This window comes from Anopheles coustani, unplaced genomic scaffold, assembly GCF_943734705.1.
Source record: "Anopheles coustani unplaced genomic scaffold, idAnoCousDA_361_x.2 scaffold_25_ctg1, whole genome shotgun sequence".
In the NCBI taxonomy this organism is placed as follows: domain Eukaryota; kingdom Metazoa; phylum Arthropoda; class Insecta; order Diptera; family Culicidae; genus Anopheles; species Anopheles coustani.
Genome location: NW_026525408.1, coordinates 270,847 through 286,450, shown reverse-complemented (window position 1 = coordinate 286,450; position 15,604 = coordinate 270,847).

Here is a 15,604-nt window from a genome sequence, read left to right as displayed (position 1 = left end):
GCTTCCATGTCATTGCAACTACCTAGAAAGTGCTTCGAAGTCGTTTGAAAGTAGCTTCCATGTCATTGAAACTACCTAGGAAGTGCTTCGAAGTCGTTTGAAAGTAGCTTCCATGTCATTGAAACTACCTAGGAAGTGCTTCGGAGTCGTTTGAAAGTTGCTTCCATGTCATTGAAACTACCTAGGAAGTGCTTCGGAGTCGTTTGAAAGTTGCTTCCATGTCATTGAAACTACCTAGGAAGTGCTTCGAAGTCGTTTGAAAGTTGCTTTCATGTCATTGAAACTACCTAGGAAGTGCTTCGGAGTCGTTTGAAAGTTGCTTCCATGTCATTGAAACTACCTAGGAAGTGCTTTGAAGTCGTTTGAAAGTTGCTTCCATGTCATTGAAACTACCAAGGAAGTGCTTCGGAGTCGTTTGAAAGTGGCTTCCATGTCATTGAAACTACCTAGGAAGTGCTTCGAAGTCGTTTGAAAGTTGCTTTCATGTCATTGAAACTACCTAGGAAGTGCTTCGGAGTCGTTTGAAAGTGGCTTCCATGTCATTGAAACTACCTAGGAAGTGCTTCGAAGTCGTTTGAAAGTTGCTTCCATGTCATTGAAACTACCTAGGAAGTGCTTCGAAGTCGTTTGAAAGTTGTTTCCATGTCATTGAAACTACCTCGGAAGTGCTTCGAAGTCGTTTGAAAGTTGCTTTCATGTCATTGAAACTACCTAGAAGTGCTTCGGAGTCGTTTGAAAGTGGCTTCCATGTCATTGAAACTACCTAGGAAGTGCTTCGAAGTCGTTTGAAAGTAGCTTCCATGTCATTGAAACTACCTAGGAAGTGCTTCGGAGTCGTTTGAAAGTTGCTTCCATGTCATTGAAACTACCTTGGAAGTGCTTCGGAGTCGTTTGAAAGTTGCTTCCATGTCATTGAAACTACCTAGGAAGTGCTTCGGAGTCGTTTGAAAGTTGCTTCCATGTCATTGAAACTACCTAGGAAGTGCTTCGGAGTCGTTTGAAAGTTGCTTCCATGTCATTGAAACTACCTAGGAAGTGCTTCGGAGTCGTTTGAAAGTTGCTTCCATGTCATTGAAACTACCTAGGAAGTGCTTCGAAGTCGTTTGAAAGTTGCTTTCATGTCATTGAAACTACCTAGGAAGTGCTTCGGAGTCGTTTGAAAGTTGCTTCCATGTCATTGAAACTACCTAGGAAGTGCTTTGAAGTCGTTTGAAAGTTGCTTCCATGTCATTGAAACTACCTAGGAAGTGCTTCGGAGTCGTTTGAAAGTGGCTTCCATGTCATTGAAACTACCTAGGAAGTGCTTCGAAGTCGTTTGAAAGTTGCTTTCATGTCATTGAAACTACCTAGGAAGTGCTTCGGAGTCGTTTGAAAGTGGCTTCCATGTCATTGAAACTACCTAGGAAGTGCTTCGAAGTCGTTTGAAAGTTGCTTTCATGTCATTGAAACTACCTAGGAAGTGCTTCGAAGTCGTTTGAAAGTTGCTTTCATGTCATTGAAACTACCTAGGAAGTGCTTCGAAGTCGTTTGAAAGTTGCTTTCATGTCATTGAAACTACCTAGGAAGTGCTTCGGAGTCGTTTGAAAGTGGCTTCCATGTCATTGAAACTACCTAGGAAGTGCTTCGGAGTCGTTTGAAAGTGGCTCTCATGTCATTGAAACTACCTAGGAAGTGCTTCGGAGTCGTTTGAAAGTTGCTTCCATGTCATTGAAACTACCTAGGAAGTGCTTCGGAGTCGTTTGAAAGTTGCTTCCATGTCATTGAAACTACCTAGGAAGTGCTTCGAAGTCGTTTGAAAGTTGCTTTCATGTCATTGAAACTACCTAGGAAGTGCTTCGGAGTCGTTTGAAAGTTGCTTCCATGTCATTGAAACTACCTAGGAAGTGCTTTGAAGTCGTTTGAAAGTTGCTTCCATGTCATTGAAACTACCTAGGAAGTGCTTCGGAGTCGTTTGAAAGTGGCTTCCATGTCATTGAAACTACCTAGGAAGTGCTTCGAAGTCGTTTGAAAGTTGCTTTCATGTCATTGAAACTACCTAGGAAGTGCTTCGAAGTCGTTTGAAAGTTGCTTTCATGTCATTGAAACTACCTAGGAAGTGCTTCGAAGTCGTTTGAAAGTTGCTTCCATGTCATTGCAACTACCTAGAAAGTGCTTCGAAGTCGTTTGAAAGTAGCTTCCATGTCATTGAAACTACCTAGGAAGTGCTTCGAAGTCGTTTGAAAGTAGCTTCCATGTCATTGAAACTACCTAGGAAGTGCTTCGGAGTCGTTTGAAAGTTGCTTTCATGTCATTGAAACTACCTAGGAAGTGCTTCGGAGTCGTTTGAAAGTTGCTTCCATGTCATTGAAACTACCTAGGAAGTGCTTCGAAGTCGTTTGAAAGTTGCTTTCATGTCATTGAAACTACCTAGGAAGTGCTTCGGAGTCGTTTGAAAGTTGCTTCCATGTCATTGAAACTACCTAGGAAGTGCTTTGAAGTCGTTTGAAAGTTGCTTCCATGTCATTGAAACTACCTAGGAAGTGCTTCGGAGTCGTTTGAAAGTGGCTTCCATGTCATTGAAACTACCTAGGAAGTGCTTCGAAGTCGTTTGAAAGTTGCTTTCATGTCATTGAAACTACCTAGGAAGTGCTTCGGAGTCGTTTGAAAGTGGCTTCCATGTCATTGAAACTACCTAGGAAGTGCTTCGAAGTCGTTTGAAAGTTGCTTCCATGTCATTGAAACTACCTAGGAAGTGCTTCGAAGTCGTTTGAAAGTTGCTTCCATGTCATTGAAACTACCTCGGAAGTGCTTCGAAGTCGTTTGAAAGTTGCTTTCATGTCATTGAAACTACCTAGAAGTGCTTCGGAGTCGTTTGAAAGTGGCTTCCATGTCATTGAAACTACCTAGGAAGTGCTTCGAAGTCGTTTGAAAGTAGCTTCCATGTCATTGAAACTACCTAGGAAGTGCTTCGGAGTCGTTTGAAAGTTGCTTCCATGTCATTGAAACTACCTTGGAAGTGCTTCGGAGTCGTTTGAAAGTTGCTTCCATGTCATTGAAACTACCTAGGAAGTGCTTCGGAGTCGTTTGAAAGTTGCTTCCATGTCATTGAAACTACCTAGGAAGTGCTTCGGAGTCGTTTGAAAGTTGCTTCCATGTCATTGAAACTACCTAGGAAGTGCTTCGGAGTCGTTTGAAAGTTGCTTCCATGTCATTGAAACTACCTAGGAAGTGCTTCGAAGTCGTTTGAAAGTTGCTTTCATGTCATTGAAACTACCTAGGAAGTGCTTCGGAGTCGTTTGAAAGTTGCTTCCATGTCATTGAAACTACCTAGGAAGTGCTTTGAAGTCGTTTGAAAGTTGCTTCCATGTCATTGAAACTACCTAGGAAGTGCTTCGGAGTCGTTTGAAAGTGGCTTCCATGTCATTGAAACTACCTAGGAAGTGCTTCGAAGTCGTTTGAAAGTTTCTTTCATGTCATTGAAACTACCTAAGAAGTGCTTCGAAGTCGTTTGAAAGTTGCTTTCATGTCATTGAAACTACCTAGGAAGTGCTTCGGAGTCGTTTGAAAGTTGCTTCCATGTCATTGAAACTACCTAGGAAGTGCTTCGGAGTCGTTTGAAAGTTGCTTCCATGTCATTGAAACTACCTCGGAAGTGCTTCAAAGTCGTTTGAAAGTTGCTTCCATGTCATTGAAACTACCTAGGAAGTGCTTCGGAGTCGTTTGAAAGTTGCTTCCATGTCATTGAAACTACCTCGGAAGTGCTTCGAAGTCGTTTGAAAGTTGCTTTCATGTCATTGAAACTACCTAGAAGTGCTTCGGAGTCGTTTGAAAGTGGCTTCCATGTCATTGAAACTACCTAGGAAGTGCTTCGGAGTCGTTTCAAAGTTGCTTCCATGTCATTGAAACTACCTAGGAAGTGCTTCGAAGTCGTTTGAAAGTTGCTTCCATGTCATTGAAACTACCTAGGAAGTGCTTTGAAGTCGTTTGAAAGTAGCTTCCATGTCATTGAAACTACCTAGGAAGTGCTTCGGAGTCGTTTGAAAGTGGCTTCCATGTCATTGAAACTACCTAGGAAGTGCTTCGAAGTCGTTTGAAAGTTTCTTTCATGTCATTGAAACTACCTAGGAAGTGCTTCGAAGTCGTTTGAAAGTTGCTTTCATGTCATTGAAACTACCTAGGAAGTGCTTCGGAGTCGTTTGAAAGTTGCTTCCATGTCATTGAAACTACCTAGGAAGTGCTTCGGAGTCGTTTGAAAGTTGCTTCCATGTCATTGAAACTACCTCGGAAGTGCTTCAAAGTCGTTTGAAAGTTGCTTCCATGTCATTGAAACTACCAAGGAAGTGCTTCGGAGTCGTTTCAAAGTTGCTTCCATGTCATTGAAACTACCTAGGAAGTGCATCGGAGTCGTTTGAAAGTTGCTTCCATGTCATTGAAACTACCTCGGAAGTGCTTCGAAGTCGTTTGAAAGTTGCTTTCATGTCATTGAAACTACCTAGAAGTGCTTCGGAGTCGTTTGAAAGTTGCTTCCATGTCATTGAAACTACCTAGGAAGTGCTTCGAAGTCGTTTGAAAGTTGCTTCCATGTCATTGAAACTACCTAGGAAGTGCTTCGGAGTCGTTTGAAAGTGGCTTCCATGTCATTGAAACTACCTAGGAAGTGCTTTGAAGTCGTTTGAAAGTAGCTTCCATGTCATTGAAACTACCTAGGAAGTGCTTCGGAGTCGTTTGAAAGTGGCTTCCATGTCATTGAAACTACCTAGGAAGTGCTTCGAAGTCGTTTGAAAGTAGCTTCCATGTCATTGAAACTACCTAGGAAGTGCTTCGGAGTCGTTTGAAAATAGCTTCCATGTCATTGAAACTACCTCGGAAGTGCTTCAAAGTCGTTTGAAAGTTGCTTCCATGTCATTGAAACTACCTAGGAAGTGCTTCGGAGTCGTTTGAAAGTGGCTTCCATGTCATTGAAACTACCTAGGAAGTGCTTCGGAGTCGTTTCAAAGTTGCTTCCATGTCATTGAAACTACCTAGGAAGTGCTTCGAAGTCGTTTGAAAGTTGCTTCCATGTCATTGAAACTACCTAGGAAGTGCTTCGAAGTCGTTTGAAAGTTGCTTCCATGTCATTGAAACTACCTAGGAAGTGCTTCGAAGTCGTTTGAAAGTAGCTTCCATGTCATTGAAACTACCTAGGAAGTGCTTCGAAGTCGTTTGAAAGTTGCTTCCATGTCATTGAAACTACCTAGGAAGTGCTTCGGAGTCGTTTGAAAGTTGCTTCCATGTCATTGAAACTACCTAGAAGTGCTTCGGAGTCGTTTGAAAGTGGCTTCCATGTCATTGAAACTACCTAGGAAGTGCTTCGGAGTCGTTTCAAAGTTGCTTCCATGTCATTGAAACTACCTAGGAAGTGCTTCGAAGTCGTTTGAAAGTTGCTTCCATGTCATTGAAACTACCTAGGAAGTGCTTCGAAGTCGTTTGAAAGTTGCTTCCATGTCATTGAAACTACCTAGAAGTGCTTCGGAGTCGTTTGAAAGTGGCTTCCATGTCATTGAAACTACCTAGGAAGTGCTTCGGAGTCGTTTCAAAGTTGCTTCCATGTCATTGAAACTACCTAGGAAGTGCTTCGAAGTCGTTTGAAAGTTGCTTCCATGTCATTGAAACTACCTAGGAAGTGCTTCGGAGTCGTTTGAAAGTTGCTTCCATGTCATTGAAACTACCTCGGAAGTGCTTCGAAGTCGTTTGAAAGTTGCTTTCATGTCATTGAAACTACCTAGAAGTGCTTCGGAGTCGTTTGAAAGTGGCTTCCATGTCATTGAAACTACCTAGGAAGTGCTTCGGAGTCGTTTCAAAGTTGCTTCCATGTCATTGAAACTACCTAGGAAGTGCTTCGAAGTCGTTTGAAAGTTGCTTCCATGTCATTGAAACTACCTAGGAAGTGCTTCGGAGTCGTTTGAAAGTGGCTTCCATGTCATTGAAACTACCTAGGAAGTGCTTCGAAGTCGTTTGAAAGTAGCTTCCATGTCATTGAAACTACCTAGGAAGTGCTTCGAAGTCGTTTGAAAGTTGCTTCCATGTCATTGAAACTACCTAGGAAGTGCTTCGGAGTCGTTTGAAAGTTGCTTCCATGTCATTGAAACTACCTCGGAAGTGCTTCGAAGTCGTTTGAAAGTTGCTTTCATGTCATTGAAACTACCTAGAAGTGCTTCGGAGTCGTTTGAAAGTGGCTTCCATGTCATTGAAACTACCTAGGAAGTGCTTCGGAGTCGTTTCAAAGTTGCTTCCATGTCATTGAAACTACCTAGGAAGTGCTTCGAAGTCGTTTGAAAGTTGCTTTCATGTCATTGAAACTACCTAGGAAGTGCTTCGAAGTCGTTTGAAAGTTGCTTCCATGTCATTGAAACTACCTAGGAAGTGCTTCGGAGTCGTTTGAAAGTGGCTTCCATGTCATTGAAACTACCTAGGAAGTGCTTCGAAGTCGTTTGAAAGTTGCTTTCATGTCATTGAAACTACCTAGAAGTGCTTCGGAGTCGTTTGAAAGTGGCTTCCATGTCATTGAAACTACCTAGGAAGTGCTTCGAAGTCGTTTGAAAGTAGCTTCCATGTCATTGAAACTACCTAGGAAGTGCTTCGGAGTCGTTTCAAAGTTGCTTCCATGTCATTGAAACTACCTAGGAAGTGCTTCGAAGTCGTTTGAAAGTTGCTTCCATGTCATTGAAACTACCTAGGAAGTGCTTCGGAGTCGTTTGAAAGTTGCTTCCATGTCATTGAAACTACCTAGGAAGTGCTTCGGAGTTGTTTGAAAGTTGCTTCCATGTCATTGAAACTACCTAGGAAGTGCTTCGGAGTCGTTTGAAAGTTGCTTCCATGTCATTGAAACTACCTCGGAAGTGCTTCGAAGTCGTTTGAAAGTTGCTTTCATGTCATTGAAACTACCTAGAAGTGCTTCGGAGTCGTTTGAAAGTTGCTTCCATGTCATTGAAACTACCTAGGAAGTGCTTCGAAGTCGTTTGAAAGTTGCTTCCATGTCATTGAAACTACCTAGGAAGTGCTTCGGAGTCGTTTGAAAGTGGCTTCCATGTCATTGAAACTACCTAGGAAGTGCTTCGGAGTCGTTTGAAAGTGGCTTCCATGTCATTGAAACTACCTAGGAAGTGCTTCGAAGTCGTTTGAAAGTAGCTTCCATGTCATTGAAACTACCTAGGAAGTGCTTCGAAGTCGTTTGAAAGTTGCTTCCATGTCATTGAAACTACCTAGGAAGTGCTTCGGAGTCGTTTGAAAGTTGCTTCCATGTCATTGAAACTACCTAGGAAGTGCATCGGAGTCGTTTGAAAGTGGCTTCCATGTCATTGAAACTACCTAGGAAGTGCTTCGAAGTCGTTTGAAAGTAGCTTCCATGTCATTGAAACTACCTAGGAAGTGCTTCGAAGTCGTTTGAAAGTTGCTTCCATGTCATTGAAACTACCTAGGAAGTGCTTCGAAGTCGTTTGAAAGTTGCTTCCATGTCATTGAAACTACCTAGGAAGTGCTTCGGAGTCGTTTGAAAGTTGCTTCCATGTCATTGAAACTACCTAGGAAGTGCTTCGGAGTCGTTTGAAAGTTGCTTCCATGTCATTGAAACTACCTAGGAAGTGCTTCGAAGTCGTTTGAAAGTAGCTTCCATGTCATTGAAACTACCTAGGAAGTGCTTCGAAGTCGTTTGAAAGTTGCTTCCATGTCATTGAAACTACCTAGGAAGTGCTTCGGAGTCGTTTGAAAGTTGCTTCCATGTCATTGAAACTACCTAGGAAGTGCTTCGGAGTCGTTTGAAAGTGGCTTCCATGTCATTGAAACTACCTCGGAAGTGCTTCGAAGTCGTTTGAAAGTTGCTTTCATGTCATTGAAACTACCTAGAAGTGCTTCGGAGTCGTTTGAAAGTTGCTTCCATGTCATTGAAACTACCTAGGAAGTGCTTCGAAGTCGTTTGAAAGTTGCTTCCATGTCATTGAAACTACCTAGGAAGTGCTTCGGAGTCGTTTGAAAGTGGCTTCCATGTCATTAAAACTACCTAGGAAGTGCTTCGGAGTCGTTTGAAAGTGGCTTCCATGTCATTGAAACTACCTAGGAAGTGCTTCGAAGTCGTTTGAAAGTAGCTTCCATGTCATTGAAACTACCTAGGAAGTGCTTCGAAGTCGTTTGAAAGTTGCTTCCATGTCATTGAAACTACCTAGGAAGTGCTTCGAAGTCGTTTGAAAGTTGCTTCCATGTCATTGAAACTACCTAGGAAGTGCTTCGGAGTCGTTTGAAAGTTGCTTCCATGTCATTGAAACTACCTAGGAAGTGCTTCGGAGTCGTTTGAAAGTGGCTTCCATGTCATTGAAACTACCTAGGAAGTGCTTCGAAGTCGTTTGAAAGTAGCTTCCATGTCATTGAAACTACCTAGGAAGTGCTTCGAAGTCGTTTGAAAGTTGCTTCCATGTCATTGAAACTACCTAGGAAGTGCTTCGGAGTCGTTTGAAAGTTGCTTCCATGTCATTGAAACTACCTAGGAAGTGCTTCGGAGTCGTTTGAAAGTTGCTTCCATGTCATTGAAACTACCTAGGAAGTGCTTCGGAGTCGTTTGAAAGTTGCTTTCATGTCATTGAAACTACCTAGAAGTGCTTCGAAGTCGTTTGAAAGTTGCTTCCATGTCATTGAAACTACCTAGGAAGTGCTTCGGAGTCGTTTGAAAGTTGCTTCCATGTCATTGAAACTACCTAGGAAGTGCTTCGGAGTCGTTTGAAAGTTGCTTCCATGTCATTGAAACTACCTCGGAAGTGCTTCGAAGTCGTTTGAAAGTTGCTTTCATGTCATTGAAACTACCTAGAAGTGCTTCGGAGTCGTTTGAAAGTTGCTTCCATGTCATTGAAACTACCTAGGAAGTGCTTCGAAGTCGTTTGAAAGTTGCTTCCATGTCATTGAAACTACCTAGGAAGTGCTTCGGAGTCGTTTGAAAGTTGCTTCCATGTCATTGAAACTACCTAGGAAGTGCTTCGAAGTCGTTTGAAAGTTGCTTCCATGTCATTGAAACTACCTAGGAAGTGCTTCGGAGTCGTTTGAAAGTGGCTTCCATGTCATTGAAACTACCTAGGAAGTGCTTCGGAGTCGTTTGAAAGTGGCTTCCATGTCATTGAAACTACCTAGGAAGTGCTTTGAAGTCGTTTGAAAGTAGCTTCCATGTCATTGAAACTACCTAGGAAGTGCTTCGGAGTCGTTTGAAAGTGGCTTCCATGTCATTGAAACTACCTAGGAAGTGCTTCGAAGTCGTTTGAAAGTTGCTTTCATGTCATTGAAACTACCTAGAAGTGCTTCGGAGTCGTTTGAAAGTGGCTTCCATGTCATTGAAACTACCTAGGAAGTGCTTCGAAGTCGTTTGAAAGTAGCTTCCATGTCATTGAAACTACCTAGGAAGTGCTTCGGAGTCGTTTCAAAGTTGCTTCCATGTCATTGAAACTACCTAGGAAGTGCTTCGAAGTCGTTTGAAAGTTGCTTCCATGTCATTGAAACTACCTAGGAAGTGCTTCGGAGTCGTTTGAAAGTTGCTTCCATGTCATTGAAACTACCTAGGAAGTGCTTCGGAGTTGTTTGAAAGTTGCTTCCATGTCATTGAAACTACCTAGGAAGTGCTTCGGAGTCGTTTGAAAGTTGCTTCCATGTCATTGAAACTACCTCGGAAGTGCTTCGAAGTCGTTTGAAAGTTGCTTTCATGTCATTGAAACTACCTAGAAGTGCTTCGGAGTCGTTTGAAAGTTGCTTCCATGTCATTGAAACTACCTAGGAAGTGCTTCGAAGTCGTTTGAAAGTTGCTTCCATGTCATTGAAACTACCTAGGAAGTGCTTCGGAGTCGTTTGAAAGTTGCTTCCATGTCATTGAAACTACCTAGGAAGTGCTTCGGAGTCGTTTGAAAGTTGCTTCCATGTCATTGAAACTACCTAGGAAGTGCTTCGAAGTCGTTTGAAAGTTGCTTCCATGTCATTGAAACTACCTAGGAAGTGCTTCGGAGTCGTTTGAAAGTGGCTTCCATGTCATTGAAACTACCTAGGAAGTGCTTCGAAGTCGTTTGAAAGTAGCTTCCATGTCATTGAAACTACCTAGGAAGTGCTTCGAAGTCGTTTGAAAGTTGCTTCCATGTCATTGAAACTACCTAGGAAGTGCTTCGGAGTCGTTTGAAAGTTGCTTCCATGTCATTGAAACTACCTAGGAAGTGCTTCGGAGTCGTTTGAAAGTTGCTTCCATGTCATTGAAACTACCTCGGAAGTGCTTCGAAGTCGTTTGAAAGTTGCTTTCATGTCATTGAAACTACCTAGAAGTGCTTCGGAGTCGTTTGAAAGTGGCTTCCATGTCATTGAAACTACCTAGGAAGTGCTTCGGAGTCGTTTCAAAGTTGCTTCCATGTCATTGAAACTACCTAGGAAGTGCTTCGAAGTCGTTTGAAAGTTGCTTCCATGTCATTGAAACTACCTAGGAAGTGCTTCGGAGTCGTTTGAAAGTTGCTTCCATGTCATTGAAACTACCTAGGAAGTGCTTCGGAGTCGTTTGAAAGTTGCTTCCATGTCATTGAAACTACCTCGGAAGTGCTTCGAAGTCGTTTGAAAGTTGCTTTCATGTCATTGAAACTACCTAGAAGTGCTTCGGAGTCGTTTGAAAGTGGCTTCCATGTCATTGAAACTACCTAGGAAGTGCTTCGGAGTCGTTTCAAAGTTGCTTCCATGTCATTGAAACTACCTAGGAAGTGCTTCGAAGTCGTTTGAAAGTTGCTTTCATGTCATTGAAACTACCTGGAAGTGCTTCGGAGTCGTTTGAAAGTGGCTTCCATGTCATTGAAACTACCTAGGAAGTGCTTCGGAGTCGTTTGAAAGTTGCTTTCATGTCATTGAAACTACCTAGGAAGTGCTTCGAAGTCGTTTGAAAGTTGCTTTCATGTCATTGAAACTACCTAGGAAGTGCTTTGAAGTCGTTTGAAAGTAGCTTCCATGTCATTGAAACTACCTAGGAAGTGCTTCGGAGTCGTTTGAAAGTGGCTTCCATGTCATTGAAACTACCTAGGAAGTGCTTCGAAGTCGTTTGAAAGTTGCTTTCATGTCATTGAAACTACCTAGAAGTGCTTCGGAGTCGTTTGAAAGTGGCTTCCATGTCATTGAAACTACCTAGGAAGTGCTTCGGAGTCGTTTGAAAGTAGCTTCCATGTCATTGAAACTACCTAGGAAGTGCTTCGGAGTCGTTTCAAAGTTGCTTCCATGTCATTGAAACTACCTAGGAAGTGCTTCGAAGTCGTTTGAAAGTTGCTTCCATGTCATTGAAACTACCTAGGAAGTGCTTCGGAGTCGTTTGAAAGTTGCTTCCATGTCATTGAAACTACCTAGGAAGTGCTTCGGAGTTGTTTGAAAGTTGCTTCCATGTCATTGAAACTACCTAGGAAGTGCTTCGGAGTCGTTTGAAAGTTGCTTCCATGTCATTGAAACTACCTCGGAAGTGCTTCGAAGTCGTTTGAAAGATGCTTTCATGTCATTGAAACTACCTAGAAGTGCTTCGGAGTCGTTTGAAAGTTGCTTCCATGTCATTGAAACTACCTAGGAAGTGCTTCGAAGTCGTTTGAAAGTTGCTTCCATGTCATTGAAACTACCTAGGAAGTGCTTCGGAGTCGTTTGAAAGTTGCTTCCATGTCATTGAAACTACCTAGGAAGTGCTTCGAAGTCGTTTGAAAGTTGCTTCCATGTCATTGAAACTACCTAGGAAGTGCTTCGGAGTCGTTTGAAAGTTGCTTCCATGTCATTGAAACTACCTAGGAAGTGCTTCGGAGTCGTTTGAAAGTTGCTTCCATGTCATTGAAACTACCTCGGAAGTGCTTCGAAGTCGTTTGAAAGTTGCTTCCATGTCATTGAAACTACCTAGGAAGTGCTTCGGAGTCGTTTCAAAGTTGCTTCCATGTCATTGAAACTACCTAGGAAGTGCTTCGAAGTCGTTTGAAAGTTGCTTCCATGTCATTGAAACTACCTAGGAAGTGCTTCGAAGTCGTTTGAAAGTTGCTTCCATGTCATTGAAACTACCTAGGAAGTGCTTCGGAGTTGTTTGAAAGTTGCTTCCATGTCATTGAAACTACCTAGGAAGTGCTTCGGAGTCGTTTGAAAGTTGCTTCCATGTCATTGAAACTACCTCGGAAGTGCTTCGAAGTCGTTTGAAAGTTGCTTTCATGTCATTGAAACTACCTAGAAGTGCTTCGGAGTCGTTTGAAAGTTGCTTCCATGTCATTGAAACTACCTAGGAAGTGCTTCGAAGTCGTTTGAAAGTTGCTTCCATGTCATTGAAACTACCTAGGAAGTGCTTCGGAGTCGTTTGAAAGTTGCTTCCATGTCATTGAAACTACCTAGGAAGTGCTTCGAAGTCGTTTGAAAGTTGCTTCCATGTCATTGAAACTACCTAGGAAGTGCTTCGGAGTCGTTTGAAAGTTGCTTCCATGTCATTGAAACTACCTAGGAAGTGCTTCGGAGTCGTTTGAAAGTTGCTTCCATGTCATTGAAACTACCTCGGAAGTGCTTCGAAGTCGTTTGAAAGTTGCTTCCATGTCATTGAAACTACCTAGGAAGTGCTTCGGAGTCGTTTCAAAGTTGCTTCCATGTCATTGAAACTACCTAGGAAGTGCTTCGAAGTCGTTTGAAAGTTGCTTCCATGTCATTGAAACTACCTAGGAAGTGCTTCGAAGTCGTTTGAAAGTTGCTTCCATGTCATTGAAACTACCTAGGAAGTGCTTCGGAGTTGTTTGAAAGTTGCTTCCATGTCATTGAAACTACCTAGGAAGTGCTTCGGAGTCGTTTGAAAGTTGCTTTCATGTCATTGAAACTACCTAGGAAGTGCTTCGAAGTCGTTTGAAAGTTGCTTTCATGTCATTGAAACTACCTAGGAAGTGCTTCGGAGTCGTTTGAAAGTTGCTTCCATGTCATTGAAACTACCTAGGAAGTGCTTCGGAGTCGTTTGAAAGTTGCTTCCATGTCATTGAAACTACCTAGGAAATGCTTCGAAGTCGTTTGAAAGTTGCTTTCATGTCATTGAAACTACCTAGGAAGTGCTTCGAAGTCGTTTGAAAGTTGCTTTCATGTCATTGAAACTACCTAGGAAGTGCTTCGGAGTCGTTTGAAAGTTGCTTCCATGTCATTGAAACTACCTAGGAAGTGCTTCGGAGTCGTTTGAAAGTTGCTTCCATGTCATTGAAACTACCTCGGAAGTGCTTCGAAGTCGTTTGAAAGTTGCTTTCATGTCATTGAAACTACCTAGAAGTGCTTCGGAGTCGTTTGAAAGTGGCTTCCATGTCATTGAAACTACCTAGGAAGTGCTTCGAAGTCGTTTGAAAGTAGCTTCCATGTCATTGAAACTACCTAGGAAGTGCTTCGGAGTCGTTTCAAAGTTGCTTCCATGTCATTGAAACTACCTAGGAAGTGCTTCGAAGTCGTTTGAAAGTTGCTTCCATGTCATTGAAACTACCTAGGAAGTGCTTCGGAGTCGTTTGAAAGTTGCTTCCATGTCATTGAAACTACCTAGGAAGTGCTTCGGAGTTGTTTGAAAGTTGCTTCCATGTCATTGAAACTACCTAGGAAGTGCTTCGAAGTCGTTTGAAAGTTGCTTTCATGTCATTGAAACTACCTAGGAAGTGCTTCGGAGTCGTTTGAAAGTTGCTTCCATGTCATTGAAACTACCTAGGAAGTGCTTTGAAGTCGTTTGAAAGTAGCTTCCATGTCATTGAAACTACCTAGGAAGTGCTTCGGAGTCGTTTGAAAGTTGCTTCCATGTCATTGAAACTACCTAGGAAATGCTTCGAAGTCGTTTGAAAGTTGCTTTCATGTCATTGAAACTACCTAGGAAGTGCTTCGAAGTCGTTTGAAAGTTGCTTTCATGTCATTGAAACTACCTAGGAAGTGCTTCGGAGTCGTTTGAAAGTTGCTTCCATGTCATTGAAACTACCTAGGAAGTGCTTCGGAGTCGTTTGAAAGTTGCTTCCATGTCATTGAAACTACCTCGGAAGTGCTTCGAAGTCGTTTGAAAGTTGCTTTCATGTCATTGAAACTACCTGGAAGTGCTTCGGAGTCGTTTGAAAGTGGCTTCCATGTCATTGAAACTACCTAGGAAGTGCTTCGGAGTCGTTTCAAAGTTGCTTCCATGTCATTGAAACTACCTAGGAAGTGCTTCGAAGTCGTTTGAAAGTTGCTTTCATGTCATTGAAACTACCTAGGAAGTGCTTCGGAGTCGTTTGAAAGTTGCTTCCATGTCATTGAAACTACCTAGGAAGTGCTTCGGAGTCGTTTGAAAGTTGCTTCCATGTCATTGAAACTACCTAGGAAATGCTTCGAAGTCGTTTGAAAGTTGCTTTCATGTCATTGAAACTACCTAGGAAGTGCTTCGAAGTCGTTTGAAAGTGGCTTCCATGTCATTGAAACTACCTAGGAAGTGCTTCGAAGTCGTTTGAAAGTAGCTTCCATGTCATTGAAACTACCTAGGAAGTGCTTCGGAGTCGTTTGAAAGTTGCTTCCATGTCATTGAAACTACCTAGGAAGTGCTTCGGAGTCGTTTGAAAGTTGCTTCCATGTCATTGAAACTACCTAGGAAGTGCTTCGAAGTCGTTTGAAAGTAGCTTCCATGTCATTGAAACTACCTAGGAAGTGCTTCGGAGTCGTTTGAAAGTTGCTTCCATGTCATTGCAACTACCTAGGAAGTGCTTCGAAGTCGTTTGAAAGTTGCTTCCATGTCATTGAAACTACCTAGAAGTGCTTCGGAGTCGTTTGAAAGTTGCTTCCATGTCATTGAAACTACCTAGGAAGTGCTTCGAAGTCGTTTGAAAGTTGCTTTCATGTCATTGAAACTACCTAGGAAGTGCTTCGAAGTCGTTTGAAAGTTGCTTTCATGTCATTGAAACTACCTAGGAAGTGCTTCGGAGTCGTTTGAAAGTTGCTTCCATGTCATTGAAACTACCTAGGAAGTGCTTCGAAGTCGTTTGAAAGTAGCTTCCATGTCATTGAAACTACCTAGGAAGTGCTTCGGAGTCGTTTGAAAGTTGCTTCCATGTCATTGAAACTACCTAGGAAGTGCTTCGGAGTCGTTTGAAAGTTGCTTCCATGTCATTGAAACTACCTAGGAAGTGCTTCGAAGTCGTTTGAAAGTAGCTTCCATGTCGTTGAAACTACCTAGGAAGTGCTTCGGAGTCGTTTGAAAGTTGCTTCCATGTCATTGCAACTACCTAGGAAGTGCTTCGAAGTCGTTTGAAAGTTGCTTCCATGTCATTGAAACTACCTAGGAAGTGCTTCGGAGTCGTTTGAAAGTTGCTTCCATGTCATTGCAACTACCTAGGAAGTGCTTCGAAGTCGTTTGAAAGTTGCTTCCATGTCATTGAAACTACCTAGAAGTGCTTCGGAGTTGTTTGAAAGTTGCTTTCATGTCATTGAAACTACCTAGGAAGTGCTTCGGAGTCGTTTGAAAGTTGCTTCCATGTCATTGAAACTACCTAGGAAGTGCTTCGAAGTCGTTTGAAAGTAGCTTCCATGTCATTGAAACTACCTAGGAAGTGCTTCGGAGTCGTTTGAAAGTTGCTTCCATGTCATTGAAACTACCTAGGAAGTGCTTCGGAGTCGTTTG